The sequence below is a fragment of the Spodoptera frugiperda genome, chromosome 17 (assembly GCF_023101765.2).
Source record: "Spodoptera frugiperda isolate SF20-4 chromosome 17, AGI-APGP_CSIRO_Sfru_2.0, whole genome shotgun sequence".
NCBI classification, from domain to species: Eukaryota; Metazoa; Arthropoda; class Insecta; order Lepidoptera; family Noctuidae; genus Spodoptera; species Spodoptera frugiperda.
Genome location: NC_064228.1, coordinates 2,823,937 through 2,849,779, shown reverse-complemented (window position 1 = coordinate 2,849,779; position 25,843 = coordinate 2,823,937). Strand labels below are relative to the sequence as shown.

Sequence of the window (25,843 nt, the reverse complement as noted above, 5' to 3'; positions counted from 1 at the left end):
ACTCAGACCACTTACTTAGAACCTAAATGCTCTTAAAATAAAGTCTATATTGACGAAACCTTTCAGGATACTTGGTTGTGTTCTATTTAAAAGAATCATTTACTCTTAATCTAGAGGGAGTGATAGATAGAAGGGGGATTACTACAAGATTTAGAAAAAGCAAGTGAGTACTTAGTCTATAGGGTATACTTTAGACTTCCTAAGTAAAGCACTAATAATAGAATTCAGTATCAGTAAATACTGTTAATGCATTCATATCCAAACTTTGTAGACAAATTGGTCACTGAGAAGTAGTTTTTTTATGATAAAGTCGGATCACCTGATGGTAAGCAATCGCCGCCGCCTATGGACGGCCGAAATGCCAGAGGCGTTACAAGTGCGATGCTGGTCTTTTGAGGGTTAGGAATTTACGAGTTGTTGGGGAATCGGGAATTGGAAGACTGGAAAGGGTAATTGGTCGCTAGCGTTGTTTCACGTCGGTTTTCAGTGAGGCCTTGGTATCACTCCGGTTGAGCCGGCCCATTCGTGCCGAAGCATGGCTCTCCCACATTTAACAAACAAGTTGTAGCACACAAGACAATCAGCGAAGCACCACCGCTTCATGGTAGATATCTTACCCACGCACGAACAGCTTCGATTCAAGCTTCCTTGTGCGAACTGCTAGGGAGTGGAATTCTTTACCGGAGTCTGTATTTCCTGATGGGTATAACCTGAGTGTCTTCAAAGCCCGAGTGAGTAGTTTGCTCATAGGCAGACGTGCTCCATCGTAGGCCGCGTCATCACTTACCATCAGGCGAGATAGCGGCCAAACGTCGAAACATCAAATGTAAAAAAAAAAACATTTTCAAACAAGCCTCGATAATACGAAAGATAATTAAAAATACGAAATGTAGCATGTACTGGATAAAGTACAGCCACTGTCAAAAGTGTAGGTTACGTTATTAACTAAACGCGGTCCACTTCAATGTATAATCTAGATAAGCCGAGCGTTATCTGACTGTACAGGCGGTAACAACAGTGTTTTTGTTGTAGATTTAGATAAAAGAATGGGGAAAAAAATTGAGAGGTGTGTCTTTCTTTTAATTTAAGTTGGTTTAATTTTTTTATCTAGCCTTGTTTTTTTATGGGTGGCAAACGAGCAGATGAATCACCTGATCGTCAGCAATCAACACTGCCCATGACACTCGCAACACCAGAGATGTCACAGTTGCAAAGCCGTTGGGTGTGTTGTTGTTGTTTAAAAAGGAATGCGCTTAATCTACTTCCTTGTTCTAAAATTCATCCCGATACCTTCAGCCGTTTTGGCGTGATTGAGTAACAAATGTACGCCAACTTTCGCATTTATAATATTGTAGTAAGATTTATGCGAAGATGACAGTCAAGCGAATGGTGTTGGGTCCGATTTTCGGATGGGAAAGTCGTTGTTGGGTTTTATTTGGTTTTCCAAATACTTTTTTGTACCTATCCAAAGATCCAAAGATATAGTATAAAATAATGCAAAGAAATGTGCCCAAACCAAAGCCCTTTTTCTTTAAAAACTATAAATAATCATGTATATTCTAAAAACAATTACTTATTTTTTTTAGACCATTAAGTTATTTTTGATTATTGGATCGTGTAAAGTTCCTAGTATATTATTATTGTAATTTCAGTTCCGAAATAATTGACAGTGACGTGAAAATTTGATTAGTCGGTGAATGATCTGATAAGAAAAATAATAAAGGTAAAATTCCTTTATACTTGGAACTAATCAAATAACGCGTAAAACTAGATTCACTGATACATTAATTTAATAGAATACTTAAAAAGAATTCAGTGTGTTGTCAACAAAAAACGATTTTCTTCAACTTAGTAATAAAGTATTATTAATGTAACTTAATAAGTTCAGTTTTAGTTTATTATTTATTCATCAAGCTGTGTCAGGGAGCGGTTAGATGCAGGTCGCTGGGTATCTCAAAAAATAAGAAAGGAAAAATAGGAGGAGGCCCTGTATGTATATGTTTATCCGCGATTGTCTCGCGTTTGACTGGACTGATTTTAAGGCGGTTTTTAGCATAGTATTTTTTAGACTTCGGAGAAGGTGATAGGCAGCAAAAAAATTAAAGCCGACTCACTTTTTTAAAAACAATTTTTTGACTTTTGTTAACACTGATGTGCCCACCAGTACCCGTTGTGTCTCATCCATCGCAACTCTGTGTACGTTGCGTTGTTATCAACAGATACGAGTGCGGGAGATCGCTAAAATTAACAAACTCTTGTTTTTCCACGAAACTCTAATTCGTTTCACATCACACACATGGAAACAATGTTAACATGATAAGTATCCATTATTTTCCTTAATTAGGATTAAGTAGGTATCAGTGTTGAGTGCATGACAATCAAACATGCGGTTCTGAGTTCAATGTTTGACTGCACAGTTGGCGCGGTGGCTAGGCAACTGGCTGCCGTGCAATGTGTATCGGGTTTTCGTGTTTTTTAGTGTTTATCCACAAATTGTGGTTCCGGGTCTAGGTGTCATATTATCGAGAGTGCCGATCCTGTTCGTAGAAGGCGTCGAGGAGGCAACCGCCTTGATGCATTTAACGCCGAAATCCCGCTTGTATCAACTGCAAGCGGTCCTTTGGGGCCACGGGCGCATAGAGTGGGGACTCTAGGCGCCCACCCAGTGACCTCAGGGAAGACGGTGGCACAGTGGTCACGTGCTGCCGTGCAACTTGCACAGCAAGGCTCATGGGAGACACACGTCTCCCTAGGGATGTGCCGTAACAGGCGTTGCACCATGGGGCTCCGGAGCAGGTCTATTGAGAGGACCCGGTGCCCCTTACAGGTGTAGAGGGTGGCCACCGGGGTGGTTTTAGTGAGGTAAAAATCCCACACTCCCTAGTCTTTTATCCCCGAAAAGCTAGGCGCCTTTTGAAGGTTTCCCCCCGTCACCAAAAAAAAAAAAAAAAAAAAAAAAAAAAAAAAAAGTGTGAGGTGTCATATTATGTGTATGTGAACTTGTATGTTTGTAAAAGCACCCACGATACAAGAGAAAATCCTAGAGTGAGGCAACGTTTAAAAAAAAACAAAAAAAATGTCGAAGATAAAATTACTAACATTATATGGTCGATTGGTGGTTTTTATTCAAAATAGAGGTACTTAGTATTTAATGATAAACCTGCTTTTTGTCAGTAGTGATATGGTTAAGCTTATCTTACAATGTATTAGTGTCGATTTCGTTATTACAATCTCACTATAATATTATACATGTGAAAGTTTGTTTGTTTGGATGTTTGTGCTACAATTACGCTGAAACTACTGAACGGATTTTGATGAAATTTGGAATACAGACAGGGTATGAGCTAACTTGGGTGATTGGATTTTTTATCCTACGGGAATGTGGGTTAAGCCTCTGACATAAGCTAGTATTCTCAACTAACTTAAGGTATTTAACTAATCAAGAAACTGCCTAATTCTGAACTCGATATTTGACAAAATGTTTAAGCCTTTTATAGTTTTGAGAGGTACATACTGTATACATACGTATGTACATAACAAAACTGATAAAAACATGTTTTATATACTTTCGTGTTCTACTTTTCAACCAATAAATATTACTATTGTAGCAATAAAGTGTTCAAAAAAAATCTATTCAACCGAATAGGCAATATTCAAGTAATATAAGAAGCACTAACTTATATACCTTACAATATTATCAAGAAAATAATGTGACCTAAATATTGCCAGGCTCGTATGCTCAGCACATCACTATTCTGTCATTTTGATTGATGATATTTCAAACTAGTGAGGCGACGCTCTGCTGACGTGTTGTAAAAATATCGTACTGAAACAAATTTGTAGAAAGGTGGGAAATTTTTCTTTATTACATCATTTGTTTGCTGTCTAGTCTAAGGCTGATTTTCCACCAGAGATGTGCTATGTAGCTATGCTAGGAAGATGTAATAGCTAAGCTGTGAAACTATGTGACAGTTTCAACTAATACTAAGCTATGTAGCTGTGTGAGGAAGATGTGTAGCTCGAGTGTGCGATGTATCTATAGTAAGGAAGGCATTCATAGCACGCATCTTTCTATATAAAAACATAGCTTAGCTGAGTCCTTTTCCACCAGTGCTAAGCTATGTGTACCAATGAATATGATTGAAGGAAGCCAAACCCATCCACAGCAGTGTAGCATAGCACGTCTCTGGTGGAAAAGCGCGGCGTTTCATTCTGGGCTTGGTGAAACTTTTTGAAAATAGTAACATCCTTAACAGAAAGTTAGAGTTAGTTGCTAATAAAAATTGTAACGTAAACATATTCTGAACCTTCCATGTTATAAGATACAATATCAAACCCGTTTTTACTGTCAAAAATACACCAATCCTTTTTACAACTCAAGAATCGATCCTATTGTCTTTGACACTAATCCTAATCACAATTTGAACCAACGAGCCGAGCCTATCAAACGAACTTTCTACCAAAAATTAAAACAGACATTTCATAATCAACTGTCATGTTGGCGTTAAAAACAAAGCGTAAAAATTGTAACGAAACTCTTTTTTCATTTTTCATTAAGAATCTTTTTTTAAACTTCTCGCTTCCAGTACTGTACTATACTGAGCTTGAACCCAAAAGTTTTTGAACAAGTTCCAACAGGTTTAATTGGATAAAAATGTTGCTAAGCTTCCTAAGTACATTTTGTAGCCTGCACGTTGTTCTTTGTGAAGCAAAACCTTATTTTTTAAGCTGTAAATTCAGTTGAAAATACCTTAAAAATAGCGGAAGAACTGGGCGAAATTAAATTCTTTGAATATATGCCTGTATCCTTAGTATGAGTTTGCTTTACATTTAAAGTAATCGAAACGAGTGCGCGTTCGGCGCTCTGATTGGTTGGTTTGTTCGAGCCAACCAATCGGTACCCTTAGTACACGATTGTTTTACGTTTAACAAAATCGAAACGAGACCGCGTTGGGCGCTCTGAATGGTTGATTCATTCGTACCGGCCAATCAGAGTAAGTTCTTGTTTCGTTTTCGTTCAAAGTAAAGCAAATTCATACTAAGGGTACTGACATGGTAGTAGTCCAATGACAATATAAGGTGAGAGCCGACTAAACTGTGATTTTTAGTTAAGTCAAAGCATTTATTTCAATGAATCCTTAATTACATAGTTTTGAAGCGTCCAATTAAATTATTCGTCAGTGAAGCTAGGTGCTCGTTCCAAAGTGTATCTCCGAAGCGGCTATGTCAGAAATCATTTGTTTCTAGATTTCAATTAATTAGTAAAACAATATAAATTATGTACATAAGCATTTATTTCAATTAATCCTTAATTACATAGTTTTGAAGCGTCCAATTAAATTATTCGTCAGTGAAGCTAGGTGCTCGTTCCAAAGTGTATCTCCGAACCTGTTACTGTCAAAGGTGAATTGTCATTTTTAGATGTTCAATAAATTAGTGAAACAATATAATTATGTTCATATCTCACTCCATAATAATATTAAAATGGATTCAAAGAAGTGCTATTATTAGAGCTTAGATTGATATGTACCAAAACCAATCAATATAATTAAGAAACGAAACACTACAACTACTACCTAACCTACAAAGAAAAATATGAGACAAAACCATTACATATATCGAATCAAAGACACATAACAAACGACTTTACGACCCTAACAATAAGAAAGTAAATCGATCAAACAGATTTCTCACATATGGATACATAATTCATAGATTGACATTACATTCAACAAGCCAGTTCTTAGTAAGGCTAAGTGCGCACAGCGAATACAAATCGCGCATTTTTTTCCTCACGGCGTCAAGTCAAATTAAATAAATAAATAATGATGTTAGTCATATCAGATATAGTTTTTATCGCCTTAGCGGATACTTCTATGTATAAGATTAAATCATAATATTTTATTGATAAAAGGCTTCTTCGCATATGGAGAAGAAATCCACTTTAACCACCAAATTTTCTTAAGGCGGATTAACATTTTTTAAATTACTAAAATTACAAGTTTAGGTTAGTACTCATACGACTTGCTTGGTCAGTTAACATTTTTTAACTTACTAAAATTACAAGTTTAGGTTCTCGTACTATGTTTGCCTTCTACCATCGTTTGTGTCTCTCAATAAACTTAAAAAGAAAACATTATTCGGAAAAAGTCATATTCGCTAAGTTTTGCACCCATTTCATTCTTGTATAGCAGGTAAAACTTCCTTAACCTTCAAGCCACCATGCTCACTACAAGATCAAATATGTTATAGAACCACGAAAAAAAGTCTTGCCGGTAAATATCGTAGTACAGACATAGCCTAAGAGCCCCACTCATTACCAACTTGATTGATGATTAATCATCCGATTTTCTTGAAGATACCAGCTCGGGAGCCAAACTATCCATCATTAGCTCATTTGGAATACAAATTAAGGTCATGGGAGTAAGTGTGAAAGAATGGGGGCGTTTGTTATGATTAAAGAAGGTTACATGTTGTACTTATTGGGTGGTTGCGTGGGGAACAGTTTCTTACTTTATGTTATGACTTAACGTGTACATAAACCCACGCCTTAGTTTCATAAGGGTAGGTAGAAAATATAGAGCGTCGGCTAGTTCGATTTTTATTATACAGTTTGAATCTACTGCTTGAAGTCTGGGAGAGCCATGCTTCGGCACGAATGAGCCGGCTCGACCGGAGGCCTCACATTAAACCGACGTTCGTTGTGTTAGTCCTCACTCACACAATCGGAGGCCTGATTTCCTCTTCAACTCCATTACTGGAGGTCCAACCCTCAAAATCCCTGATTCGCCAACATCCTTCATATTCCTAACCCCTAAGGCCGGCAACGCACTCTCGGTTTTTGATTGGTCGACGTTTGGCCGTTATCGCGCCTGATGGTAAGTTATGATGCGGCCTACGATGGAGCACGTCTGTCCATAAGCGAGCCATTCACTCGAGCTTTGAAAACACCCAGGTTATACCCCTTCAGGAAACAGACATTCCGCAAAGAATTCCCCTCCCTAGCAGTTCGCACAAGGAAGCTTGAAGCGAAGCGCTTCGTGCGAGTGGATGGGATATCTACCATGAAAAGGTGGCGCTTCGCTGATTGCCTTGTCTGCTACAACCTGTTTGTTAAGTGTGGGAGATCCATGCTTCGGCACTAATAAGTCGGCGCGACCGGAGTGATACAATGGCCTAACAGAAAACTAACGTGCAATAATTTTTTCTATTTTTTTTCTTTACACGTAAAACAAACACATACTAAGGATAATCTTGAGTCTACGTGTGGGCAGTTTACGCCATGAAAGCCAGACAATATCAATCAATCTCAGTGGCCAGTCTCATTTAGATTAAGCCAACTGTAACTGAGATTACGTTGAACAAGGAAACTCGATATAGATGCATTCACGATGCCTTGGCTGGCTTTCGTGATAGGATGAGAATATAATCTGATGCAAGCATCACTAGGTGCAGAAACTGAAATGTCACTGTCAATGTAAAGTTAGTGTAATTAAATGTCAATGTATTTAATGCAAGATTTTATTTTAGTTTTTAGAAACTCGCAAGGACTGCCTCGTTGATCGAGTGGTCACAAGTGCGACTACTAGGCAAAGGATCTCGGGTTCGATTCCTTGGGAGGACACAGTTTTGCTAAGCTTTTTTCGGTTTTTCGTAAATTTCTTTATGACTGGTGCCAGTATATGGCAATAAGGCGACCTTACTACATGGGACTTATAAAAGGTGGATGAACAGTGGCATTAAGTAGGTACACCTCCATCTCCCCCTTCGGGGATAAAAGGCGTGATGATGTGACACAAAACTCGCAGTTTGCAAGTATGACTGTCGAATATGAGATCTCCAATTCGATTCCGAATTATTTTTTAAATTTTCAGTTTAGTAAGAACATATATAATTTAGTTTTATTTTTATACTCAAATCATGAATCAAACTATAGATGTCATCAACTGTTACTGTATATATATATATCCACTATATCAAAACAGTAAAGAAACTTCATAAACGCAGCTCAGAGACCATAAAACTCGCTCACAGCCGTAAATATTTTCAGCTATGTCTGAAAATTTCTATCGAAGGGTATGAAGATTTACGTTTTATGGGTGTGAACGTCCAAAATTCTTGCCGACCCGTGTAATAGGGGTAGGCAGAACCCTCTACGGTCAGAATTACCGTCTTTACCCGCCTTGGCTCATACGAACCACAATTTGCATGTCATTTCACCCATTTTGATAAAGCTTCTTCCACGGTTTAAAGCCGAGTTTAAATTTATACGAAGTTTAAGAGAGTGTTTGATGTAATTATCATATGTGTTGTAATGTATGGTTGTGATAAATAATATGTGTTTGGTGTGTTAGTTGAATAATCATTCATCTCATATTAATATGTGTTATGTTTAGAAATTTGACGATATCCTTGCGGACGTTGGCTGGTAGTGGTTGGATGCGAAGAGCTGAAGATCAAGCTCAATGACGTGCCATTGAAGAGGCCTATGTCCAGCAGTGCACGAAAACAGACTGATGACGATGTATAAAAATATTATTTGTAATTATTAATATTTAGGTAACGAGTGTATGCACAAACACAGGTGCACTCCCTCTTCCCTCACTCTCTGAACCCAATGTGACGGCGGAGGATCAACCAGGGCACCGCCGAACTTCCTGACTCCGGGCTAATAATGGTCATTTTACTTAGAAATGTCATTATCACTTTTTGGCCGGCGAGAGAATCAAAACCGCGATACTTTCTATAGCAAATTATCACGCAACCACTGGGCCAACCGAATTTAGTAGAAGTAATGGTATAAACGTTTGACTGCAAACGTTTATACGATTACTTCTAGGAAGTTCTTTAACGAAATTAAAAAGACTCGCAATTAAATTATCTTAAGCTGTTGATTGTGAATAAGATGTGGTATGAACGGTTTTCTTTAGATAGACATCCTTTCATAGGCTTTTCTTAGGAAGATTAATTAAATTTCTTAGAAGTGTGGGAGAGCTATGCCTCGGCACGAATAGGCCGACTCGACCGGAGTGTTACCACGGCCACACAGAAAACAAATGTGAAACCACGCTTGGGTTTATGTTTCGTCATATAAGTGAGGTTACCGGAGACCCAATTATCTGCCTTCCTAATCCCCGATTCCCAACCCTTAAATTCCTAACCCCCTGCAAAATGCCTGCAACGCACCTGTAACGCCTCTGGTGTTTCGGGTGTCCATGCGCGCGTGATCCGTCTGCCTGAATGTCCCCTATTCCGTTAAAAAATAAATTATAATTATTTGCAATAAAAATATACAAAACCAGTTGATCCCGCGAGGTCTCGAATGATCAATAATACTTAAATAATATTTATTTCTGCAAATAGGTTACAATGTAACACTTCTCGTGTCAAATCTCTGAAATAACTAGATGAGGCCGGCATTTCCTATCGGACTAATCTGAGAAGAAATGCCGAAACAAACTCAGAGGTCATAGTCTTTTTCTCGTCTCAGAAACTGACGGGATCTCGCGAGATTGGTTTCCCTAGTTACAACTCAACTAAAGAACGGCCTAAACAGAATATCTGTTCAACCCTGTCACCCCATTGGCTTTAATTTTTTACATCGCTACCGTCCAAATCCGTTCCGGTCCGGTTCCCTGTCAAAAAAAGGACCTCACAAGCCGAATGCAAAAGGTTCCGATTTTTTGCCGGTCCGACCGACGGACAGACTTAATTGACCGGCTTTTCCCGGCAATTTCACAACCAATTTTCGTGATAAAAGTAACTAACACGAATTCTGTGGCCGGATTTGGTTTAACTTGGTTTTTAGTTTAGTGTGTGTGAATAAAACTATTGTTGTTTCGATGTTTCGTGTCAAAACCTACGTAGCTTTTAGAGATATAATTTATACTTTACACATAAAACTGACTCAAAACCTACCAACGGCAAGTACCAATGTGACTTTTTCCAAGTTATATACTTTCTAAGATTATTTAGACACCACTGACAAACGGTGAAGGAAAACATCGTGAAGAAACCTGGGTTTATAATTTCTAGTATAAGTTTAAAATTGCCAACCCGCTATAAGCAAGCGTGGTGATTAATGTTCAAATCTTCTTCGTGTGAGAAGAGGTCTTTGGTCAGCAGTGGCCACTTATAGGCTGTTGATGTGATGTGATGTAAAACTGAAGAGTTTGTTTGTCCATTTGCATGCATGCACGTTATAAATTATATATGGTAAACGACGCTGCGCAAAGGACCAATAAAGCCTTGCTCTTAACTTAACCCTAAGAAAGATTGGTTCACGTAACTCGTAACATTTTTAATTAATTTTTCAAAGAATTTCTTTTAGTTTTTCTTTCTTCGATAATAACAGGTTAGATTACATCTCTCTTAGGTTGTTAAGCGGCCATCTTTTAAACAAACTTTTTTGTTATTTTATTTTAATTAACGGCTTGCAAAACTGGCTTTGGTTGAAATTAATCTTGTAACTACGTTTTTTGAACTTTGATTTGAAAAGAAAACTGGAAAATGAGCGAATGGGGATGATACTGCGAAGAGCTGTACTTGAGCTCTTCTTAATAAGTTCATGTGAGTAAGCCATTATTAAATTTTTTGTTTTATGTAATGGGAGGCAGACGAGCGGATGTATCATTTGATGGTAAATGGAGATTAGAGGAGTCATAGGTGTGTGAGTCATAGGTGTGCCTTTTGCTAAGAAAGAACACGCTCTTTTCTTGAAGGTAAGGAGGTCGTATTAATTCGAAAATGTCACCGACGCCTGATCATTCCATAGTAAATAAGTTAGTATGCCTTGTAATAGTTACACACAAAAAAGTGTTAAGTCAATGTGAAAACCACTGGTAATAGAAAGCCGAAATTCCGGCCAAAATCTGGATGCCCTGGGGAGTGCAGGGAAGCACTAGTAAAGGGCTAACCGAAATTGCGACGGGAACAGGAAAAAGTCGTTCTATTCTTCTATACGCGCACAAAAGCTAATAAAGACATCCATAACATACATACACACATAACATCATGCGGTTTAATCTCTGAAGGGGTAGGCAGAGGTGCACATATGCAATAAAATACACACGGTTACGTTATGATCCTAAGGTTTCTTTTCCAACAGAGATGTGCTATCCTACATTGCTGTAGATGCGTTTGGCATCCACCAATCATATTCACTGGTAGTTCATACTCAGCTAAGCTATATTATTCACTGGTGGAAACGGACTGCGTGCTAAGGATGGTTTTCCTACTATTAATAGATGCGTGCTATGGATGACTTCTATACTATCAATACATCGCATACTCGAGCTGCGCATCTTCCTCGCACAACTACATAGCTTAGTATTAGTGGAAACGGTCACATAGTTTCACAGTTTAGCTATTACATCTTCGTAGCATAGCTACATAACACATCTCTGGTAGAAAAGCATCCTAAAAGTCAAAATTATTTATTTCAAATAATATATTGATACACATCTAAGCACAACCATTTTTACGCCCACTCGACCAACTAGGGTATTAGATATTTAATAAGAAAGCAACTTATAGTTCGTCAAGAAGTATTTTAATAAAGCGTTTACACCTCCATATAAGAAGTTGGATATATTATTAATAAGAAACGCGAAACGTCCAACTTTTATATTAGTTACATAAAGAAAAATAAAACCTATACTACAGTTGAAGTCGTAACTCACGAAAGGTTTTATAAAGACTAGGACATAATGGTGTGAATTAAAAATAATGTTTTACGATATTATCCTACTTATTAGAAATACAAAATTTTGAGAAATTGTCAGTTTACGCTTCTTTGCCTATTCTGTCATTATCAAGTGATATTGACTGCACGGTTGGTGCGGTGGCTGGGCAACTGGCTGCCGCGCAACGGGTAGCGGGTTCGATTCCCGCACGGAGCAACTCTTTGTGTGATCCACAAATTGTTGTTTCGGGTCTGGGTGTCATGTGTATGTGAACTTGTATGTTTGTAAACGCACCCACGACACAGGAGAAAATCCTAGTGTGGGGCAACGTTTTTATTAAAAAAAAAAAAAAAAATTCAGCCTATCTGAAAGTCATTGAAGGAACCCTATATTCAGCAGTGGAGATCTTGTAGCTGATATTATGATGATGATGATGATAAAGATTAAAATTAAACGCACCCACGACACAGGAGAAAATCCTAATGTGTTAAAAAAAGAAAAGTAGTTGTTGTCAAACATTGAATGACCAATGGTATGACACTAGCTAATTCCCTAGTGGACGAAAAAAGGAGAAGTTAACTCTAGCTCTGCCTGGTGAGCAAAAAAACAGTCACCCCTATTGAGAATTTGTCACTCCTACTACATCGTGCCTCACATCAACAGCCTATAAGTTGCCACTGCAAATCAAAGGCCTCTTCTCGCACAGAAAAGGTTTCAGTATTAATAAATATCACTTGCTCAATGCGGGTTGGCGATTTCAAACTTATAATCAGAAATTATAAGCCCAAGTATCCTCATGATGTGTTCTTTCACTGTTAGTCATTTGTGTCTAAATAATCTTAGAAAATACATATAACTCGGAAAACTACAAACTAACTTAAATACACACAACAACTTGATTAACAAGCAACAAATACAACATTTATTAACCACATACATTGCCGCACCCAGCCACGCAAGTCTGAACCAACCTTACGGCTGACGCAAGAGAACGCATGGACACATTGCATGCACTTTATAGCCACTTTTATGGGCAAATAGTCGACCAAGTGGGAGGCTCGTGCTGACCTCCTATGTGTCAATTAAGCTTGATGTATATATAGGTTTATGGGTCATCATGATTATAAATAGAATTGTAAATGTTGTTCCGTGTGTAACAGGAAAGTGAGATTCGATTCGTTCGTGTTTGAAGTTTTTTGAGTGCAAAAGTGTTATGTTTTGTTTATTCTTTTTGAGTGGTGTTTCGATGTGAAATATGTATAGAAAAGGCCGACAATTTAACACTTGGGTGTTGTGAGTAATCCATTGGCAATCCGGAGCTGTGAAGTACCTAGCGGGTTTACCGGGGCTCCGGCTTGAAAATCAGGATTAGGAACGGGGTGGTTTTCAGTCAGTAAGAGTTTGACACTTCCTCTCGCCTCACCCAAGACAGGAGAAGTAATTGGATGATTTTCCAGCCTTTTAAAAAAATCCGTTAGCAATACTTATTAATCACTTACAATCAGTTGATTCAGCTGCTCATTGCCCTATTTATCAAAAAAAATATTTCTAGCTTAAACTCCTTTGATAAATTTGATGTTTCGTACCAAAATATCTTCCATTAGATTTGTATAAAAGAACAATAAATACAAAGAATTCCGGAAAATTTAATCATCCGGCTCTGGCAGTGAGATATTACTTTTTCGATGCACAGAACATCCGCACAGAACGACGGACAAAAGAATTTTTCTTATTAGGCTATCTGTTTTGTAGATGAATATCATTTCAATGGGGTTGGGCCGTGTAATGGTATGGTAGATTAAAATGCAACTGCAAAGTATGGGATACGGGGGTTTGAATCTTAAATAAAATTCTTAATATATCAATATATTACGGTCTGAATAGTATACAACTCATAACGTTTGGTAGTATCGACTACCCATTTCTAGCCAGTTGTGACATGTATGAGTCTCATTTTAAACAAGAGATGACATTGATTTCGATTCCAAATTCTAGATAATTACATAATTACAATGTTCAAGAGACTTAATTACTTTTTTACTGGAATAAGTGAAACCTATGGACGGATCACCTGATGGTAAGCTATAAGCGCCGCCCATGGACACTTGCAACACCAGAGGAGTCACAGGTGCGTTGCCGGTAATAATCGTCATTATTCCTTATTCATTATCAAATGGAAGACGTCCATTGTTGATAAAGGCCTTCATCTTAGTCCTCCACGTAGGACGACTACCTAAGCACTAACGCTTTACCAGAATTCTCAACTCTGTCTAACCCGTATCACAATTGAATTACTCGACACTCGACAGTCGCACTTGCGACCACTCAACTAAGGCCACAAGCCGCCACCTGCTTCCACTGGCTCCCCACGACTTGGAGGATATCGTCGGTCCTCCTAGCCACTAACGCTTTACCCGAATTTTCAACACAAAACAGCACTTTGCCAAACAGTCAACCTGTCAAAAGACATAGCACTAAATCTTCCCCGTCTTATAATTAAAGTCCTCCTCTACCTTTTATAATCGCACTCCGCACATTAAGGGTTGTTCCTAGTGACACAGTTTCACTGAACACTCGCGTTTGAGAAGTTTAGAGTGAGACTAGGGATGGGACGCATGTGTATTTGAAATGTTGAAAGCCGAAACTAGTGTTCGGCTTAAGAAAGTTATTCTCGGCTTTGGTAATTTAGTTGGTAGGTATTAATTGATATTTTTATATTGTTTGTTAAAAAAGTTAGTCAAAAAAAATATAGTCAATGCATTACATGCAATAAATACTGCACGGTTGGCTCGGTGGCAATGCAACCGGCTGCCACTCGACGTGTAGCGGGTTTGATTCCCGCACGGAGAAACTCTTTGTGTGATCCAAAAATTGTTGTTTCGGGTCTGGGTGTCATGTGCATGTGAAACTGTATATTTGTAAATCCACGACACATAAGAAAATCTTTATGTGGTATCAATAAAGATACATAAATGAAACCGAAAAACAACATTAAAATGACAACATAGTTTTTGTAGCATACAAATCTCATAACTAAAATATGTATATACCAATTTAGAATTTCCCCAATACTCCACACATCCCTACTTATAATCCTTTACGTGAAGCTTGTTATTACCATGACAATATGCCAATATGACATCGCTAAGAAAACGAAGATAAGCTTACATCAGGTACTATCACTGAAGCAGAAGGAACTATGTGTATACCAATTAATTTTGTATTAGTCTCATAACAAGGCAACTGTTCTAGGAAGGGAAAATTGTTTTTCTTAGTACAGCATCGTGTAATTAAATTTTATAGTAATTAACTTGACTTCTATGGTATGGTATATAGAGTTCAAATTAAGTTCTTCATTATATAAGCTAGGCTGAGATTAAAAGGGATAAGATTTGTCTCGGAATGTTTTGTTGGGACTAAGTAATTAGTTTTAGATAGGAAATAAAATGTATTTAGTTACTACTACATAAATATTATACATACACAACCTCACGCCTGTCTCCCATTGTGGTAGGCAGAAATATTGGAACGCCAAATGCTACAAATCTCCTACACCTCTTTCACTTTATCAACAACTATTACTATTATGTACCTACGTTTATAACTATGTATAGGCACGGTGTTCCGTATATAATGTATTTACGGTGACGTTCGGAGAAGGAAAACGTAGTAAAGAAATCTGGACTCTTAACTTCTAAATATAAGTTTGAAATCGGCCTTAAGCAAGCGCGGTGATTAATGCTCAATCCTTTTCCATGTAAGAAACACCCTCAGCAGTGGGACAATTGACTGATGGTAGCGATGATAATGCTGATGATACGTAGTTAGCAAATCACTAGACAAATAACAAATAGGTATACAGCGGTAACTGATATATATGCATATATCTATGCATAATAAAAGCCATAATATTACATTAGATACAGTCATATATGTTATGTAAAGGAACGCTCATAAAAAGACGCTACATACTTTTTTTGTTTTTGTTTCCATGCTATTCATCTAACATCAGCCTTTATCGGTTGATTACAATTATTATTTCATAAAATAACAATTCTCTATGTAAAAAACAGTCTTTTTTACGTAGATAGTTTACCGTCTCCTATTTGCGGCATTTGGGAGCGTTCCGTTATATATTAAATTAAACACATGAATGTACAAACAGACCGAGTAATACAATATCACTAATCAATATACGTAGATATTAATTCAATTGATTAATATTCCAACTATTCGGCGAAATATATTCCTTGTACAATGTAAATGCAATAGTGGGATATTGAAATACAGAGCGATATTCGTTCACAAATAGGTAAATATTCCGCCATTTTTTTATTTATTCAAATTGAATAGTGTATTGAATTGATGTAGGGCACTCCACATTTCATAAATAGTAAATTAATTGAACAAAATCGTTATTGCGAATAAACGTTTAAGCCATAGTTGATAAGGTATAAAGTCGTGTGGCAGAATTTTATTAATATCATTGTAATGTGAAAGTTTATGAATTTGTGATTTTTATTGTTTGTTTGTCAAAACGGCTAAAGGGATCGGGAGGAAATTATTATTACACATAGCATAGGCTACTTTTTATCCTACAGAAACGCTAGCGAACCCGATGGCAGAAGGTTATAATTTAAAGTCTTTTTTGAGAGGGGAAAATCATCTTGAAGACTTCTCCCGCCTTGGGCGAGGCGAGAGCGAGTATTAGACACTTACTGACTAAAACCACCCTGTTCCTACTCCTGCTTTTCGAGCCAGAGCCCCAAAAATCGATCTGATTAATTTGGACAGTACAAAGAGACTACACATTTGACTGAAAACAAGCACCAGCTGCTCACTGATGAGCCTGAACTGCAATCTCCAACCTGTGTTCACTTACAATATGACAAAAAATTAATATTCACATTAATTTTTTTTACAATATCAAACACAAAACGAGGCATGAAAATGAATTTACCTAACATAAAAGAAATAACGGAAGTCTCCTCCGTGATTCCGAATCTTGTTAAATCGTTACCATCGAGTTAAGGTTGACCTTGGTTTAATTATCGTTACGGCGTCAAAGGCAAGTCAAATATTTTTGTCACATACTTATTATAACTGTAACGGAAATACTAAGAATGTTAACTTGTTAATTTTAACTGTATATAGTTACTATACATACATAACCTCACACCTGTCTCCCATAGGCAGGTAGAAGCCATGGAACGCAAATTACTACGAATATTACACACCTCTTTTGCTTCATCAACAGTCATCAGTCTTTTCATGCATGCTTACTATCGGTTAAAGATAAACGTCCACAGGCCCGCATCGTACGTATCGGACGGATCGCATCAAACGGCAGCATGTACGAAATCGGTACGCGTTGCATGTAGGCATTGTCGATGAGTGGTCCGTACGAAGCGGAATAGTTGACGCTGTTGTATTAGTTTCTCTACAAGACAAACAAAAATCCGTTGCGTGCGATGCGTACAATGCGTGTTTGTGGACGCTCACCTTAAGGGTACTCTTAATTTAGCCCTAGTTACTATAGAGTTGTCATAATTAACTGATTTGTTTAAACGACTAATTTTAAATACGATTACTGAACATAGGGTTTTTAGATTCGGTTCCTGGAGTAATTAATGTCAGTAATAAAATTATTTAAGTGAAAAATGTGTTCATTGTTATCAACTTATCAGACTATAAGTGGTCACTGCTGATCAAAGACGTCTTTCACATGGAGAAGGATTCAGCATTAATCACTACGCTTGCTCAAAATAGGTTGACGATTTCAAACTAGTAATTAGAAATTATAAGCCCAGGTTTCCTCACAATGTTTTCCTTCACTGTATATCAGAAGTAAAAATGTCTTCCATTTACTTAACACATTAAACGCCATCGGGGGCCAAAGTGACCGGCACTAGCGGAGGATTTACCTTCAACAGATTTTTTTTGGCAGTCAGTCTTAATAATTTGTTATACATGTTCTTATATTTATCGCATCAGTAAATAAAATATATTTTTTAAAAACGTTGCCCCACACTAGGATTTTCTCCTGTGTCGTGGGTGCGTTTACAAACATACAAGTTCACATACACATGACACCCAGTCCCGAAACAACAATTTGTGGATCACACAAAGAGTTGCTCCGTGCGGGAATCGAACCCGCTACCCGTTGCGCGGCAGCCAGTTGCCCAGCCACCGCACCAACCGTGCAGTCAAAAAGGTGTGATATATAGTTAGCGCTGTAACTGGACCACCGACTGCTATGCAACGTGTCACTTTTAACGTGGTTCTATTCTAGGATTAACAAAATATTATTCCATGTCCAGGTGGGACCTATCTGACTGTTTGTTGAGTTTATATTTTTAAAAGGACCTACTACTACACAATAGAAGTTAGTCTAGCTACTAGCACCTTGCTATAATATATATTTTAGTGAGGTATAGCAAGGCATTATCAAATATTTTTAATACCTATCAATAATATACAGAAATATATATTTCTGTGACGTTTTGAGAATACGGGATGTACCATTTAGTCTCCGAACACCCAAATTCGTGGCAAACACAAAACGTGGTCTTTAGAGTAAGTAGTGAAACTTTATAACAAGCCACAAAGTTTTCTGTAGAAAACTAAAGACAAATTTAACGCAAAAATAAAAAATCGACCTACTAAAAAAAATAAACATCCAAACAACTCATTTAAAATAAAAGAAAAATAAATAAAAACTTAACATTCGAACTACTAAAAAAATAAGCTTCCACAAAACTCATTTAAAATAAGACGGATAAATAAAATTCAAAAAACGAACGACTAAAAAAAAGCATCCAAACAAATCATTTAAAATTTAATAAAAGACAGATAAATCAAAATTCAAAAATCGAACTACTAAAAAATAAGCTGCCAAAACAACTCATTTAAAATAAAAGAAGAATAAATAAAAATTCAAAAAACGAACTACTAAAAAATATCTTCCAAAAAACTCTTTTAAATAAAAGACGGTTAAATAAAATTTCAAAAAACAGAACTACTAAAAAATATATCTTCCAGAAAACTCTTTTAAAAATTCCTTAAGCAAGTCGACTTTATATCATCTGAACATTTTTTCTTAGTCTGTGGTCGCGTCCAATAAGAGCCCTAATGGTATATCGAGGCCCGTTGACCCAGAAATCTGAAACTTGGCAAACTTTTAGCATAAGATCGGCATAAACTGGCCCACTACGCATTATACGAAACTTGTATATATTTTACTCAGCTTAAGATAAAGAAAAAGTAAATAGATTATAATGGAGTTTACTTACAATATTACGATGATATTTTGTTGGCTTTGTAATTGAAATTTGTTAAACATTTTATGTACAAATTGTTTTCTGAAATATTTGGATTTCAATCTTATTTTTGATAAATATCTTAATGTATTTTTAAATGGTGTGTGTTTTGTTTACTAATGTAAATCACACTTCACACTAATATTATAAATGTTTTTTTTTTTGGAATTAATATTTTCGCTGAAACTACTGAACGGATTTTGATGGAATTTGGTTTACAGACAGGGTATGAGCTGACTTGGGTGATAGGATACTTTTTATCCCACAATAACGCGAAAGGAACTGCTGGCAGAAACTAGTATTAAGGATTGTATTGACACATGTCAGTAAGGCGTCTGGGGACGTCTAATGAGTTATACAGTTTTGTACGGGTTATGCGACTCTGTTAGTCTTTCTCAATGACAATAACGATATAGTTAATGGTCCAAATACACAATTCCATTTCAGCATCACCCTCGATTTAATTTAAACAACTTCTCACAGAATATTTTCTTTAAAAATATTAACTGTCTGCACTCCATCTCGTTTTAAACTTCAACTGTGATGAATTTAATACTTCCTCGTCCACGTAATTTTCGGTAGAAGGGAGACAAAGTTTCTGGTTAACGTCTTGGCGTATCTCTACCTATAAATGTAAATAGACTAAGGGTCCGTGTCGGCTTTCCTCGAGTACTATCCCTTGACTTTCTCAATGAATCTTCGATTTTTTTCTTCCAACCTTATCCTTTATAATTATAGGGTGACTGGTGATTAGTGACCGATATTTAAACACGTGATTGTACTCTTAATTACAAACAACTTTCCTAACTAAACTTTTTTTGGTAAATGCTGTTATTGTGATAACCATACCATGTTTAATGAAGAATTACTCTGAACGAACTAAGATTTGGAACTTGGCGCCATAGTAACTTTTATTCAGCTCAAAATTACCTATCCAATGATGTAACACACATAGCTATTGGAAGTTGGGACCAAAATGTGTATCCTCCTTTGTATATTTGTGTGTATATTTGCTACTCAATACATCAAAACATCTAAAAGGATCAGGATGAAATTTGGAACAGGGGTAGGTTATGATCTTGAATAACACCTAGGCAATAATATTTATCTTGGTTCCTATAGGCTTTTTATCTTTTAGGAACGCGAACGAAGCCAATGGCTGAAGCTAGTAATAAACATTTACTAACAGATCCTATCTCAACAAAATATATAATTACTTTTATTTATACTTTAGTTAGTAATCGTAATATTTCTTGAGTCTGATCGTGTACAGCCTTAGGGTTTACGTTAGATAATTAAATAACCTGTAATAAGTAATCTGTGTTCTGTAATAAGACTTCGGTTAATACTATCTAGATTTAGTTATTATAATAATAATACTAGCCGCAATGACCTCATTGACTACCTAGTCTTATTTTTATGTAAGTGTGTGAGAGTCATGCTTCGGAACGAATGAGTTGGCTTGACTGGAGTGATACCACGACTTTACAGAAAACCGTCGTGAAACAACGCTTGCGTTGTATGAGTGAGGTTACCGGAGGCCCAATTACCTTCCTTCCCAATCCCCGATTCCGTATCAACCCTTAATTTTCCAACCCCAAAAGGCCGGCAAGGTACTTGTTCGGAGTTTCTTGCTCGTTCTTCTCCATAGGAATCTACATTTTGGAACGATCAAAGCTTCACTAGAGGACTGACTGACAGACAGGCATTATTAATATTGTTATGACGTTCAAAAGTCCTTTCCTGGTCTATTTGAAATAAATAATTTTGACTTTGACTTATAATATTAGAGTGATATTTTTCTCACAGTGCATACTGAAATATTTTAAAAGAAATAACCACTTTCCACCACTTATATTATTAAATCCATGACAAAGAAGGTCAAGCTATTATTCGCGAAATACGCAAACCTTTTCTCGTACCGTGATTAAAACCTAAAACCGCAAGCTTAACAATCATATTTACGACCAAACAAACAGGCAATTTTACACCATATTTTCACTTTATTAACTGCTAAACTTGCTTAAATATAAACGCGGTAGGTACTTGATATCTAGCCATTATTTTGTAAACTTTTCAAGAAGGGGTGTAGAACCTCATTAAACAAGTTTGTTTTTACTTTCAGATTTAAAAAAAGGGGTGGAAAATGAGTTTTTGTGAGACGATCTTATTTTTAGATGTTGTCGAAAAAATATGGCTTCGTTGTATATTGTTAAAATTGGGTAAGCAGTTTCGTTTTCATTTTAAGAGCCGTCTGGTAGATTAATTTAAAACATTAGACGCGTACTTTTTATTGAACGGATTTTGATAAAATTTGGTATACAGACAGGATATGAGCTGACTTAGGTGATAGGACACTTTTTATCGGTACGTGGGCGAAGCTACTGGCAGAAGCTAGTATTATATTAATAAGATAATTGTATATAATAACCTCGAAAATGCGATCAGAGTATTTAATACGAGTTTGTTTTACGTTTAACATGATCAAAACGAGAACGCGTTCGGCCCTGTATCCTTAGTACGAGTTTGCATAACGTTGAACGAAAACGAAATGAAAGTGCGTTCAGTGCTTTGATTGGTTGGCTTATTCGAGTCGGCCAATCAGAGCGCCGAAAGCAAAAGCAAACTTGTACTAAAAGTGCTGTATCCTTAGTACAAGTTTGCTTTACGTTGAACGAAAACGAAACGAAAGCGCGTTCGGCGCTCTGATTGGCCGGAATGAACCAAAGGGTAAGGTATGAAGGGTACTATAAGGTATTTCTAAATACCACAGCTATGTTACCCTTGACCTTACATCACTAAAACTGTAAATCTCCTAAGCTGTTTTACATAAAGTTTACTTATATTAAACAGAATATTGTTTTCAACTCGGATGAAATATAACTTTGTTATTTATCTAGTTGATTAACTAAAAACAATTTTATTATGTAAACAGCAATAGTACTTAGTTAACTTAAAAATCACGGTTTACTCACGTATATTAATGGAGAATAGCTCTACTAGTTTCAAGTCATAAACTTAATATACATAATAAATGATAACTTTAGTAATAACTTTCTTAATGTATAAAATCATCCAGAGCTGCGAACAACGTAACAAGTTACCGGGGCTCCAGCTCAAAGCAGGAGAAGGAACGGGATGGTTTTTAGTCAGTAAGAGTCTGACACTCCCTTTCACCGCACTCAAGGCGGGAGAACTCTTTGGATGGTTTTGCCCCGTCAAAGAAAAAGGTATATAAAACCATTATTGTTATCTGTACCTAATTTTAAAAGTATTCATAGAATATTAGTAGCTCTGTGATTTCTACTTACCTTGAAGATAAAACGTGAATTTACGAACATATTCTATGTTAAAACCAAAAATAAAACTGGAAAAGCGAAGCCCTACAAACAGACAGTATCACAAAAACATATCTTTTGTAACGGGATAGGAGAAAAAAAAAAAAGGTAATTTTAATATTTTTTTCTCGCGACTTCGACCCAAATTCAGCGGCTCACTGTTTGTCAACAAGACGCACCCTGGATTTCAGCGATTTCATTCGATCTTTTACTCGAATAACACGATCGTTTTCCATTTTTATTACCTTCCATTTTTTTCTCCGAATAAAAATGTTTATTCGATTCCTTTTTCGGAGTTCTCGATCATTCTGCTGAGTATTCGATTATAGTTTTGTTGAAGCGTGAAATTATTTTTGTGGTGAACTCTGTTAATTGTGGAATTAGCTGTTTATTGATGGGAGAAAGATGTAATTTATAAATTAACGTGTCTAGCGATATAAACATAGCTGCGGACTACCTAGCGGGTTTACCGGAGCTCCGGCTCGAAAAGCAAGAGTAGGAACGGGGTGATTTTTAGTCAGTAAGAGTCTGACACTCCCTCTCGCCTCGCCTAAGACGAGGGACATCATTAGACGATCAAAAATTGCCCTATGAACATCCGGGTTTGATTCCCGCATGGCATCACAACTCTTTGTGTGATCCACAATTTGTTTGTTTTGCGTCTAAACCCGGGTATCATGTGTATATGTGAACTTATATGTTTGTAAACGCCACCACGACACAGCAGACAATCCTACTATGGAGCAACGAAAAATGTGTGAATATAAAGATCATTACATTGGCTTGACAATAAATGAGTTTTAACGTAATTTGTCGGAAATCAGCGTCAATCTTACACATTGTCTATTCTATTCCTACAATAGACTGTCGTTTTAATGGCATTTTGTCTGTTCATAGACGAACCCCTTTGACAAATAACTGGGTACAATAGGAACTATAGACTCGAATTCCACTATAAACCAGGTAGTAATTAGGAACTACTATCTGTCTCTACGCATAACATCACGCCATTTAATCACTGAAAATGTCAGCAGAATTCCAAAATGCACCTAGTAAATAAAACAATGGAAGAGGTTCTCAATTTGACCTGTATGTATGTATGTATGTGTACGATTATCTCGCATTTGTCTGAACTGATTTTGATGCGGTTTTCTATATAGTGTTTTTCAGACTTAAAATAAAGTTTAAGGTATATTATACGACTTAAAAAAATGAGGTTCGCAGTTAAGCTTTTGAAGGCGGTTGCCATTAAAAAAAGTTTTAATCCAGTTATTATATCTTGTATGATTTATGAATCCTATAATGTAAAAGTATAAGACTATCTTGTACGGTATAATTTTACTGATCAGTTGTTTACCACCTAAAAACAAAATTCAAATTGAATATATTTGCCGCCCAATATTCCCCGTGCGTGTCACAGCGTACTAATAAGTATTAAGAGGTCTTAAATATCGATTACGACATTTTTAACAAAAAATGAAATTAATATATTGCTAACAAACGAATTTAAAATGAGTGTATTAAAAAATATTGTTAAAATAAGTGATAAATAGTAGTATTTATTATAAACACTAAATTCATTTTTTGTACTGCGTACTGTCTACAGTCTGTGTCAGTCTACCTGTCTACAGAGATGAAATATATCAACTTTAAAAAAAAAGTATTTCTTTACTGACAGCTCCTATAAAAAGTAGCCTAAACTCACTTAATTTTTTACACACACTTATCTAAGTCAGACGTTTAAATTTTTACGTTTAAATTTTCTCTATAAATTTCTATTTAACATTCCTACAATATTATCCAAAACAAATATATATCTACAATTTAATAAAACACCCAACCTGTATTTTGTTTACAAAACTGCATCATAATTAGTCCACTATTTTATACCAAATTCACTTACAAACGTACTAAACGTAGCATAGAAAAAAAATAGGGCGTATTCCATCAAACTTGAATTTCGAACTAAACAAAAATTAATAGACATCAATCTCCCTCTATCATTCAAAATAACACAGATAAAAAATATTTTGCACGTGACAGTTACCTATGTGTTAATTTTGGGTATTTATCCTTAGGCGGTTCACGAGTTGTTATCAAATATATTGTAAACCATTTTGCACGCGTGTCAAGTGATAGAAGGATGATTGATAATATGTATATTGGTTTATGAAGAGCTTATATGATACAAGAAAAACTAACGTTTAATAATTTCCATATACCTCTTACGTGAATTAATATAACATCTTAAAATGGGCGTCTGTTTTTAAATAAAAGTCTTACTCTATAAAATTAAGACTCACCTTCTATTTTCAAATCCAAAAAAAAAACGAATCACCTTCAGCACCACAAACAAGAAAAAAATATATAAACTGCGAATTTTCAAAAACAGAACGTCAAACGTAACACACGCACATCAACCCTCAAAAGACTCGACAAACTGCAAATTCGAAAATTAAAACATTTAAACCAATCAATTAATTTTGTGGCGAGAGAAAAAATTAAATTATAAGAAAACACGAGAAATCAACACACGTGATCTTCACACAGCGAAATTGTAACAGCACATTTTTTTACATAATTTCTGGGAGTCGTAATTCACGAGGTGGTACGCGCTTCGAACACGTGCGTCCGCGGCGACCGTCGGGACAAGACTGGCTTCACGGTGTGTGTCTGACTGAAACTGTTGATTCCCCTCCCCTCCCCGCGATTTCCCTCGGTCGTCTTGTCGGAAAAATTTCATTGCACACCGGGACAAAATTGATGCTTGAAACGTCCTTGCAAGTTCCTTTCTCTTTTTATTATAGTGTTTGTTCTGTAATCCATTCGCCGGCCGACAGATTCCCTGTCGTATGATGTGCGAATCTTTACACGTGCTGCTTTTTATGAAATACTTCGCCCTTATGCTTCGTTCGCGGCTTTTGTCGCGTGGAATTTTGAAGATTTGTACTAAGTAATTCTAGATAGGGATGAAGGGATAGAAAGTAGTTTGTGTTGTAGGTACATAATGGCGAAATATATTTTGTTGTAACTGTTCCAATTGTTCTGTAGTATCTAAATGTACAGTGAAATAAACATACAATGTAATATTTTCTCCTGCTAATATTTCTACGTACGGAATAAAATATTTTATGTATTCGGTATTTACCCGTGTGCGGTATTCAGTTTCTCAGTGTCGTATTCTTAATACAATGTTCTTGTAAAAGATCGGTGTTTTGATTTAAAAAAGAATATCAGATGTTGTTTGTCTGTTTACTAAGATTAATTAATTTTATAAGAGTGTGCCTGGTTACCAGAAATGAATGAAATGAAATGAAAATATTATGTGGCTATGCTACGAAGATGTGAAACTATGAGACCGTTTCCAATGATACTAAGCGATGTAGCTGTGCGAGGACGATCCGTAGCTCAAGTATGTGATGTATCGATAGTAGGGAGCACCATCCATAGCACGCATCTTTCCATATAAAAAACAGCTTAACTGAATCCGTTTCCACAAATG

General features: G+C 36.4%; 1 protein-coding gene across 2 annotated transcripts in view; it reads right to left on the bottom strand.

Annotated features, from left to right (window-relative positions):
* Window positions 1–25,009, bottom strand: part of LOC118276693 (sex peptide receptor) — a 320,099-nt gene extending 295,090 nt beyond the window's left edge. For both annotated transcript variants that reach the window (XM_050699791.1, XM_035595133.2), the window contains exon 1: window positions 24,645–25,009. The gene's annotated coding sequence lies outside the window, so the exon portion shown is untranslated. The remainder of the gene's footprint in view (window positions 1–24,644) is intronic.
* Window positions 25,010–25,843: the final 834 nt, after the last annotated feature.